This window comes from Xiphophorus couchianus, chromosome 18 (genome assembly GCF_001444195.1).
Source record: "Xiphophorus couchianus chromosome 18, X_couchianus-1.0, whole genome shotgun sequence".
Taxonomy (NCBI): domain Eukaryota; kingdom Metazoa; phylum Chordata; class Actinopteri; order Cyprinodontiformes; family Poeciliidae; genus Xiphophorus; species Xiphophorus couchianus.
The window spans coordinates 31,917,481-31,928,990 of NC_040245.1; the positions used below are offsets into that span (position 1 = coordinate 31,917,481).

The 11,510-nt window shown below is 36.2% G+C and overlaps 1 long non-coding RNA gene across 2 annotated transcripts in view; it reads right to left on the reverse strand.

The window, feature by feature from the left end:
- Positions 1–11,218, reverse strand: part of LOC114161582 (uncharacterized) — a 104,212-nt gene extending 92,994 nt beyond the window's left edge. Inside the window, exons 1-3 of one of the 2 annotated variants that reach the window (XR_003599048.1) lie at positions 11,141–11,218; positions 10,952–11,061; positions 1,184–1,291 (exon numbers count right to left, since the gene is read on the reverse strand). This is a non-coding gene — a long non-coding RNA (uncharacterized LOC114161582). Of the gene's footprint in view, positions 1–1,183; positions 1,292–4,075; positions 4,222–10,951; positions 11,062–11,140 lie in introns of those variants that run through there. The other variant, XR_003599049.1, reaches the window with a different exon arrangement.
- Positions 11,219–11,510: the final 292 nt, after the last annotated feature.

The following is an 11,510-nucleotide window of genomic DNA, read 5'->3' on the forward strand; positions in this document are numbered from 1 at the left end:
TCTAAAGTTCAATTTGTTGCCAATATTTTATTAGAGGAAAGAGTCCCTTCCAAATTCTTATTTGTTTCATCTCTTCTGTATTTTCCTGTCATGAACTTTAACCTTTAACCTGCTACCTGGGACCTGTATAGTCCTCTGAGAATATGGAAATCATCTATCAGTTGTTTATCTAAAGTCATTGCTGATGTATTTTTCCTCCAGCAAAGCAGCAAGAATGTACTTAAAATTACAAACACTGTTTTTCCATTTTAGCTCTACAATTGTGCAAAAAATAATATAATTTTTCACCATGATTTTATTTATTTGTTTTAATTTAAAGCATTGATCTGCAGATTTATTTTCATGTACTCTTGAATAAAGATGCAGATTAACTATTAAGCTGTTTTTTCTGTTTTAATTTGGAGACGTTTCCCCTAGCAACCAAACTCAAACTTCTGCTGCAGCTTAGATAAGCTGGACGGACCCAAGCCCTCCACCCCACAGCAGCGATGTCACTTCCTGTTACATCACTTCTCATAAACCCATAGACGTTTCTTACAGTAACTGCTGGCTTACCCACAATGCACTGCAGGCGCTATGTGTGTTTGTGTGTGAAGCTGTGACTTCTAAGAACCCGAGCTGTGCTTTCCCACTGCAGCGGCGTCTGTTTGTGTGGTCAACGAAAACCCTGAGGCTCCTCTCAGCGCTGCTGGCAGCGAAAATAAAAACATAAATTCTAATTCAGTCGAGCTGATTATTTTTCTCCTTTTTTTTCTTTTTTAGAGCAAAAACAAGAACAGTGGAGTTCCGCAAGGCTCAGTCTGAGAGCCTCTTTAGTTTGCAATCCTCCAGCTGCTATAATCAGCTGGTTTGAATCTCTTATTGCTATTTTTAGCTATAAACTGAAGCTTTAAACAAAACAAATTCATAAAGTGTACAACTGCATTAGTTTCCATCAGGTGTTCATCTCATATTTCCAGATCTACATCCATTTATGTTCACATAAGCAGCTACACAATAAAGTGGAATCTTCTCTCCATTTCTAGTCCCAAACATAAACTACATAAGTACATTTTCTCTACATATTGTGTTTATTTTACTAATTCATCCTAACTTACAGTGTAACTTACAGTTTGCATGCCATTCTAATTTTGAAAATATTTGGTTTATCCCAAAGGGAAATTAAATCATATCATACACGTACCTTCAGAGAGTATAGAGAAAGTGCTGCAGAAAGTGTTGGCCTGACTTTAAACTGTCACCGGTTGCCATGGTTACCCTTGGTTAGTTCTCAATGAGATGCATCAAGTTTCTAAAAACAAGACAAATGTATCCATAATGAGGAAAGGCACAGGCATAAAACATTAATAGAGTTCTCCTAAAACAGTAAAATGTCATAAAAAACTGAATTCATATGAAATACGATCATTTCTGCCTATTTTGGTCTCAATTAGCAGCCATTTTGACTGCAGGGACTTCTGCACAGTTCTCTGGCTGGGCAAAATGAAAACAGATGCTAGTTTTCAAAGACTATTGCAGTTTTTAGACATTCTTGCAGAAAAATCCCATGAATTTCACAAATGAATCACGACTGAAATAGTTGCATTACTTCCTGTTTAGGCATTAAGCAACACAGAAGGTTGTTAATCACCCAGTTATTAAAGTCGGGCGAGTGGCAACAGGGGAAAAAACGCAGAACCAGGGTTTAATATCACTGCGTTAACATCCAGAGGTCATATTTCTCCAATGTTTAGATGCCTCTCTGCTTTATATGAAAAACAATGCTGGTGCACCTTTCCTTACCACTCTTTTTCCTTCCACTCAACTTTCTATGAATACTGTATTGAACTTTTTCAAAATATTCAAATTTTCAGAGACGGAATTTTCTGCAAGACATATTTCTCAAAATTGCAAGAAATATTTCACTGTATGTGAGATGAATTTACATAAGATGAGCTTCGCTTTCTGGGATAACAAAAATGTTGAAATGTTTCACAATATTAAAATTTTTTAAGCTGTAAAAATAGAAAAACGCAAGCTCTAGTAATTTTTAAGAAATATAAAAAAACATTTAGCAAACTTGTGCTTTTTGGCGTAAATATCTACATTTCACTGAAGAAATTGATTATTGTTAATTGATGATCATTATATTTTTTATTATAAAACCTCAACAATAACGTGGTTGCTCTTTACCATAAAAACTAAAACAAATTTCCCTTAAGAGATATTGTTAAAATCTGTTATTGGTGTAGGATTAAAGATGGTCGCCACTACAGTAACTGCTGACTGGGGGTTCAAAACAAATGCAGGCCACACTTTTCAGATATTTAATTGCCAATAATTATTTTTGTAGGGCACTGGATATGAAAGGGGACTTTTGAAAAGTGCTATACGAAAAAATCTGACTGAAAACATTCAATTATGATGAACCGAAACTATCCAGAGGCGTTCTGTCATGCGTGAATAGTGGAAAATTCAGGATAATTTTCTGGCAGTTTGGTTCGGATCCGGATAGCAGGACAGTTGGTGACGCAAGTGCGTTCTCACTTTTGTTTATAACGCATCAAAAGTGGCAGACGAGGCTCTTAGGGTTGCGTTTTGTGTTGATAACAACTTCACACGTAGGTGATGTGCAAGAAAATGTAGTTTCAGAATATAAAACAAAAGAGTCGTGATATGCAGAACGTTTTTTTTGGGGTTTTTTTTTTGGTAAATGTGCTTTTGGACAAAGTGGAAAAAGCCGATCTTTTAAAGATTTACAGGAAGCAGGATGGAAAGTCTCAGAGAAAAAAAAGTCTCTGTGTGCATCGTAGGTGAATATTTTGTCCAAAAGCAAAAAAGGCCTCAAACTCAACACCATCGAAACTTAAAGAGCCAATTTTATCAGCCTATAGGTCTGATTAGGGATATAAAGTTCTCACATTAATCACTCCATACAGATCTGGACATACAAGCAAAGTTCATCCTGAAAGCAGACCGCAAGATGCTAAAAGATGTCTCCAAAAACACTGAAAGTTATTTTCATCAGCATCTTGCTAAGAACTACCTAAAATTTGAGAGGGATACATTAATAAATCCTGAATGATGTTCTTTGGACAGGTGAGTCTAAAACTGAATTATTTGGACATGTTTGGCAAAACCCAAATACACCGTGCCAGGAAAAGAAACTCAGACCAGCTGTAAGGCATGGAGGAGGAAGGGTCATGTCAAGTGAATCTGAAAATTGTCTAAATCATGAGCCTTTAAGTTTTACATATGATGTAATTAAAATGAAAACCACTTTATTTATCGTAATCGCAACTCATGGATGGCGACGCTGTGGGCAGGAACAATCTCCAGTAGCAGTCAGTGTTGCAACAAATCTAAAGAAGCCTCTGACTGAACACTGATGTTGCATGACAGTTTGACATGCTAACAGCTCAACATCCAAGTAAAGGGAGATGATATTCCAGAGTAACATGTCCTGAAATTTTCAGATGCTTATCAGCTGCTCCCAGTTGTAAAAACACAACAATACTTTGTTGCCGCGGTTACGCATTAAAATTGTCCAAAAGTAAAAATATAAGATCCAGTTTTCCTTCCTTCAAAAGAAAACATATCTGCCACTCTTCCATAAAGATCAGACTTCTAGAGTTGGCAACTTCTCTACTTTCTAAAGTAAAATCCACAAATGCAATAAAACCTATTAAAATTCATGGTTATGACAATGTGTTGGAGTTCTAGAGGTGTGAATACTTTGCAAATAAGGTAATGAGCTATCTGGCGTTCTTTCCTTATTTAAACAGGCAGAGATGTGGGCTGCTAGCTAACAGTAGCTAAATGACAGCAGAGTTTCGGAGCGTCCCGATCGAAAATGAGTTAATCTGAAACTGAGAATGAGGCAGCATCTGCACCAAACACAGAGAGGAAATCAGCTCTATCAGGAGATAAAAATAGCCTCTGAAGGCAGTAGAAGATGAGAGATCTGAATGGACAGTTGGCGATGATTAGGGTGGAGGGTCGGGTAACTCAGGGTGCTAAACAGCACTTCAGCAGGGCTGTAAAGGAAACATTGACAACACCGAGAGAAACACTAGGAGTCAACTTTTACCCCCACCTCTGTGTCTGTGGTCGCTGTCAGAGTTTGGGTTTCAGAGTGAGTCAGCTTGTTGCAGACGATGCACGACAGATAAAGACGCATCTAAACTCTGCACGGCAGCAAAGGTTCAGCAGATATTAGAGGACAGGAAACCACAAATAAGATGGTGCCTGATTGACAGATCTGCAACAACAATGATGATTTCAGGGCTGAATGGGAACTCAAAGAGACATTTTACAACAAACGGGAGGAAAGAAAAACGGAAGTCAGGAACAATTCTGTTTCAAAACAGCTAAATCAAAGGAGAAGTATTCACAATGTAAACAAACCAGATTTCATTACAATTTGTTGAACAGAGACTGAATGTGCGACTATCTGTTTTAAACATCAAATACTAAAAATATAAATTCTTAAGAAATTTAAATAATGTCGTATCCCACGCAGGTGGAGTCCGGGAATCTCAAAATATGTGAAAAGTTTCGACATGAATGCACATCAGTACATTCGTCTTAAAATGAATAATCCTATTTTACTAATGCAGAAATCTGTTGAAAAACTTCCAACTGTAATTCAATTCAGTTAAAAAATACTTTATTTAACCACAAAGGGAAACTAAATGCTGTTGTAACTCAAATCATCCAAATATCTTCAAAGAGTTGCTGTGTATGATGATGCTATGAGGAGGAACAATCTCCTGTAGCAGTCACTCTTGCAACAAATCTGTAGAGGCCTCTGACTTAAGACTTTCTGTATGAGTCTCATACCAATCCAGACATGCTAACATGTTCTGTTAACGAGATCTGCTAATCCACCTCACTTTCTTTTGCTGCTCCTTCTTAAATCTCCGTCTGGTTGGAAAGATATTGGAGTAGGGGATATAAATCTGCTCTCTTCTCCTTTTCAGTAGTTCAGGTATTATTTGAGCTTTTGGGAAGCTAATCAGCTTCTTCCAGTTGTAAAAATAATATGTTGCTGCCATGGTAACACAACATAACAACTGTCCAAAAACAGAAAAGAGCACACCTTTAGCTTAACTTTGTCATGGGTAAAAATGCTAATTTAGCATACTTTAAGATCAGCTTTTAAAACTTTTTTTTTTACCCCTCCAGGGGGTCTGCTGTGGGCTCTACTGTCCCTTATATGAAAGTAGGCTGACAGGAAAGGGGGGAAGACATGCGGAAAATATCGTCAGGCCCGGGAGTTGAACCTGCGACGAGGACTCAAGGCCTCCAAACATGGGTCAAACTATCCCCTACGCCACCACAGCACACCCTTTAAAACTTATTTTGATGAGTAAGACTATCTAAACTGGGCGAACTTTAGCTTATAGTTTCTAGAAGTAAAAAAGCTCATTTAAAGATTTTGGACGAGCTGTTTCATTGGCAACGGTCCCCAGCTTAGCACACCTTTTGTTTAGCTTTTCTATATATAAAGATACTAATTTAGCACACTTTCAGATGTTAAACTAATTTAACAAATGTCTAGTTCAGGTATTCCGTGATTATAAAAATGTAGGATCAGCCTATAAAAATGGGAAAAACCCCAGTCTAGCACACCGTTAGCATAGCTTTTTCACAAGTAAAAACTGAAATTTTGCACACTTTTTCTAACTAAACTGAAGTAAAAAACATAACTAGAGTCATAATAAATATTGCAATTTGTTTTTGTCATCTGAGCTGAATCTTGAATAGTTTAAAAATAGAAAAAAAAAGATCTGAATGAATTCTGTTATTCACAAGAACCGCCCACAGAAACAGGCTGCTGAATCCACCTGCTGATTCCTGATAAGATCATGAGGAGAAACAGAAATACATCAGAACACCAGAGGAAATGATGACAAGTCTAACTATTTGATACTTTATCTGTGTTGCATCTTTCTTCCTTTCTGGTATGAGGGAGTCTGATTTCTATTCGTAGCATGTTCTTCTAAAATCAGACAATCAAACAGGAGCTGAATCATTGATGGTTGAAATAGGAAGGCTGTGTGAAACTACTAGGAAACCAAAAGGCTGTGAATCGAGTAAAGAAGAGGAACAAATCAACTAACCACAGGAAAGTATTAGTAATCTTTATGCTAAGGCTACATGGTTTCACAGTTATGACATCAGGCCTAAGAAACATTAATAAATACAGGCTGAACCTCCCAAGAAACATGTCTACAGCTGTCGAAAATTGCTGCATGCATGCATAATAAATACATGTCTGCTCTGGACGTAAGCATCTTCATAGATTATTTTATAAAGTTCCTCAGAATGAAAGATAAAACATTTCAAGGAGAGGACGTCCCAGTAAACTTACCTCCAAAATGCTAAAAGAAATAAAACAAAAAAAAACTCTACAGGGGTTTCTAAAAACAAAATACAGCAGCAGGACTTTGGTTTGCAAAGTAATAACAAGAACAAACCACAAAACTAGAACAACCTTTGGACAAAAGTAACCAAATCATGGAGAAACTGCAACATTTTACACTGTTTACCAGCATAAACACCTTATATTAGCTCTAAAGCAAAGTGGTGGAGGGTTGGTGATGTGGGCTTGTCTTCCAGTTACAGGATCTGCCATGATCTCCTCAGTGCACCAAAGTATTCTAGAGTCAAATGTGAGTCCATCGAGCTCATCAATGGCATAGTCAAAGTCCAGATCTCCACCTGGTTAAATCACTAACAATATATACCACGATAAACATGTGATCAATATCAAGAGAAAGTACTGATAGAATATTCAATAATATCGTTGACCTCTGACCCAGAACCGCACAGCATTCTGGGAAATGTAGGTAGAGGAAAAAGTTTAGCCACTCAACATCTCCTGGCTATTTACACACACACTTTTTTTATAATACATAAATTACATTAATTACTTTATTATCTAGCTGTTTGTTTTTTTCTTAATTTGGGACTTGAGTCAGAATTTCATACCACAAACAAGCAAAGGTGGTATGACAGTAAAATAATCCTTGAATCCAAACTAAGCAATGTTGGTGGAAACAACTAACTCACTTGCTCTTTGGTTACCTAGCAACAACAAGCAGTTCCAAGTCCCCCACCCCCTACTTCAGTTACCTAGCAACAGCCTGCTGAGCAACTTGTGCAGCAGCAGTTTAAGGTTTCACCTTATAATTACTCAAAAATAAAAAAACAATGAAGTGAAGTGAAAATTGTGGATAAAACAGAAAAGATTTTAGATATTTAAAACAAAAAAACAATAATTTTTGATATCGTCTGATATGAAACAATTATATTGCGATATATTCTTCAGCCGTATCGTGATTTGTCTGAAAACTGAAACGCCATTATGTTTCAAAATATAAAAGCTGATAAAGGTGTGTAGATGAAACTTGGATGATTTTTTTCAATGTGTACAAAAAAAAGCTGACTCAGGCAGCTTGTTTTTAACAACAGCTCTTCCCAAAGAGTTTTATGGTTTCAGTGAAAATGCTGACTGATGAAAGCAGGTAACACCTTGGTGTCTTTGAACATGCATGAATGCTCTCACTCTAAGCGCTCATTAACATATGCGAAACACACTGTGGCATTTCCATGAAGTTGTGTGTTGTTTCCTCTTGCAAAGGAAGCTCTGAGCAGGTTCACTGCAACCACACACACACTGAGAGCTGTGCTTTCTGTCATACAATTCATACGCTGACTGCCAGAGAGCTGGAAAAGGAAAACTCATTAAAATGCTTTCTGCAACTTTGTGTTGTCCAAAATTCACGAAACGCTTACTTTTAATCTACAACTTCATTTTGAGCATCTGTGACGATATATTATCTCAATTAATTAATTGATTTAACTGCTTCCATAAATGAACTCTAGACGTAAACGTTGGCTTATTTCTGCAGCCCGAACCACAATATTGACAAATTATTAGCAGAATTCATGTTTAAAATATTCATTTTTATGCTCAAACTGCTGCAGTGACTGAAAAATAAAAATATGAACATTTCAATGAAGTGAACTTCTTTAAGTGGTTCTGAATCGGCCTGTTGCAGCAAGCAATAAATCTCATGATAAATTAAAACAATACCAATAATTTTTACTTTTCTTTTTTTAACAAAAACTGGATGATAAAAGTCTTCAGTCTGGTGTTTTGGTCTCAACTAAACCTTATTTGGAGGGAAAATTTTTGTCATTTTATTTGTTGTTTTGTTTATGTATTTTAAATATTTAAAATTTCTTCCAGCTCCAGAGTTAAATGTTCATTACAATTTAAAGTTTAGTGATCTTTGATAACGTGTTCTTATATTATTATGCCATTACTGTCACACTACTTGAAAATGTTCTGAAAACAACAATATTACCGTTTATCGCAATGACTTCTGAGATAATTTAACTTATCATGACAGTCTTGGTTCTGTCTTTTACCATCTCACAATCCGATTTGATTCAGATTTTGTTTCTCAAAACAACCGTTCATAATGATTTCTGCTTTAATTTATAAGTGTGCAAAGGATCTTCATGATCTAATTTGGTCTGCTGACAAATGGAGACATTAATGTGTCTTTTTCACATTAATCATTAAATATTAATCCATGTTTACATAGAATTACAGTGAACCCTCGCTATATCGCGGTTCACCTGTCGCGGTCTTGCTGCTTCACGGATTTGCATCGTGCATTGTGTTCTGCATTCTGATTGGCTGAACAGTCTCTCCGCTTCTTCTCTACCTGTGTGTCAACAACGTTGCGGTTTAATATGTACACATACGTAAAGCAGCTTGCCAAATTTAACATAATCGATGGTGGCATGTCGGTTTATAAGAATCTTTTTGCCCAGAAGAAAAAAGAGCGACAACAGCTACCGCTAACTATGTTCTTCTCTCGAAAAAAAACACATGCACCGCGGGCTTTAGAAGAAAAAAAAAAACCCGCTACAGAGCGGAGTCAGGCTGCAGCGGCTCAGTCAGAAGAGCAGTGAAATACACACGAGTCAATATTTGTCCTACTGTACTTTGTTTTTTTTCATAATAATTTTTTATTTTCTCCCGTTCTAATCCAATGACGGCACTGATCTCTGCAATTCGGGCATGGGAATCCGCTTTCAGCTTGTATTAAAATTATTATTTTACAGTACAGTAGTTATTTGTAAAAAAAAAAAAAATGTTTATACAGTACTTTTTATTTGTTAAACAAATGTTTGGGCCTGTAAAAAGTTTTTGTTCTCTGGTTTCAATGTATTATGGAGTATTTCATTGTATAATAATTGTAAAAAAATAAAGGTTACTACTTCGCGGATTTCGCCTATCACGAGTTCTTTTTGGAACGTAACCCCCGCAAAAAACGAGGGTTCACTGTATTCCCTCGCTGCATCATCCATCTTGTTTTTCTTCTGCAGACAGTTTCCTCCATGGTTAAAGTATTGTAAAAATTTTACAGAATTTCTCACCGTACCGGATAAACATTTTGCATTCGTGTCAACTGAGGGTACAAAAACCGCATCATCTTGAGCCCTTAATACTTCAAATGTTGTAATTAAAACAGGCAATTTTAGGATGATAAGGGAAATATCAATAAAGTCCTACCTATTCTGTCTAAAATCCACTCACTTTTATTCCCATCTCATCATGAAACTACTGATTTTAATGTAATGGGAAAACTTCAGATATAATTTAGCCCTGATGTTATGTAAAACATGTTTTAATTCAAAGCTTACTTCTGACATCTAGTGGACACAAACAGCAACAGCAACTGGATCAGTGGGTGAAGTCATGCATCACTCAAGAGCAGTAACTTTAGGTGGGTAAAGAATGTTACCCTTAAATAAAATCTAATCCACCCAATTGCTTTTAAAGTTTTTAATTAGCAACTCTGAATACACAAAATGGAAGCAGTGAAGAGGAGAAGAAAGTCTAAAAATTTCAAGGCCTCCAGGATTATGTGTATCACACATTTTGACACTGACATTTTTCTGAGGTCTGAATTTTTGCTAAAAAACTTCCCTTCCAGTCTAGTTTCTCCATATTGCGGTGCTGATTATTATGCCGTTAGATTTGAGCCACCAATCTGAGCACTCAGTGAGACTGATGTGAGCTCATATAACTATGTGAACGAACAATAATTTGCAATAAAACCGTTTAAATCTGTGTGTAAATAAACCACTCAGTCAACCATACCATCAACTGAATATACTGTAAAGATTTTGGGACGCACTAATAATTTATGTACTATAAGATAGATTTTCTTTCTTTTCATTCATGTATTTTATGAAGACGTTTTTGAGATTAAATATCAGCGAATTGAAGCTATTAACACTTTTTAATTAACTTAACTGCCTTGTACAATTCTGCTTCAAATAAAGAACCCTATATTAACTAGATTAGTCATTTAGAAGTAAGACGCTGATTATGTAAAACTAAATCTGTAAAACTACGATGTTAAACGCAATTTGGTTAAAAAATTTGGTGAGCTCCATTTTGTGCACCAGTGTAAACAATTTATTTTGGGCAAAGACGTAATCTGATAAAGATTACAAATAGATATGCAAATTTGATTGCATTGAAAGTATTCACTGGCACTCCACGTATTTTTACTTGAACTTCACAATTTTGCACTGCTTTCTGCTAGTCTGTCTCATAAAAAAGTAATAATAAAATACATACAAGTTTGTGACTGAACCATGAAGAAACGTGGAAAGAGTTAAAGGGTGCGAAGACTTTTGCGAGGCATAAAAAATGTATAACAATAATATTTAGGCTAGCAAGTTAGCGACATTTCTAACAGTGGTTAAAATGTTTTAAGCTAAATGCTAACACTAGCATAACCACGCTAACAGTTAGCTAAACTGAAGTCAGAATGTTAGCATTGACCTTGAAACATTTCGACGTATTTTAATGCCTAAACATAAAAAAGACTTAACAGAATATAAAAATAACACAAACCTCAACTTTTTAACTTACCTTTAGTTTTGTTTGACCGGGGAAAAAACGTCTTCCTCCATGAGCTAACGTCAAGGGCTGCAGCTAGCTAGGACTGGCTCCGTCCACATCAGATACTTAATTTTTTCATTCTGAAATATGGAAAATTGTTTGGTAAATGTTTAACTGATGGTTAACACATGCATTATACCCACTAAGGATACATTATACCTCTTTTTTACGGATATAAAGGCCAAACTCAATCTTATTAGTACCAGTTCTGGAAGCTTCTCACAGCTTCCACATTTCTCTGAGCTCAATCTGAGTATGACGTCATACCAAAGTGATATAAAGTCGAAATGACAAAAAACATGTTTTAAAAATTGGGGGGAAATTGTTTTTCGGAACTCGTGAAGTGTCACTCAGTATGTGCTACAAAATATTAAAATGTCATAAGTGTCATTTATCAACTCTGGCCCAGGCCTGGGGAGGAGAGCTGAATATCGAGATTACTGATGAAATGTGGAGCAGTATCTGGAACTCTGCCAGAAAAATTACTATTTGTAATCGCTCCTGGGCGTTGCAACTTAAATTACTACAT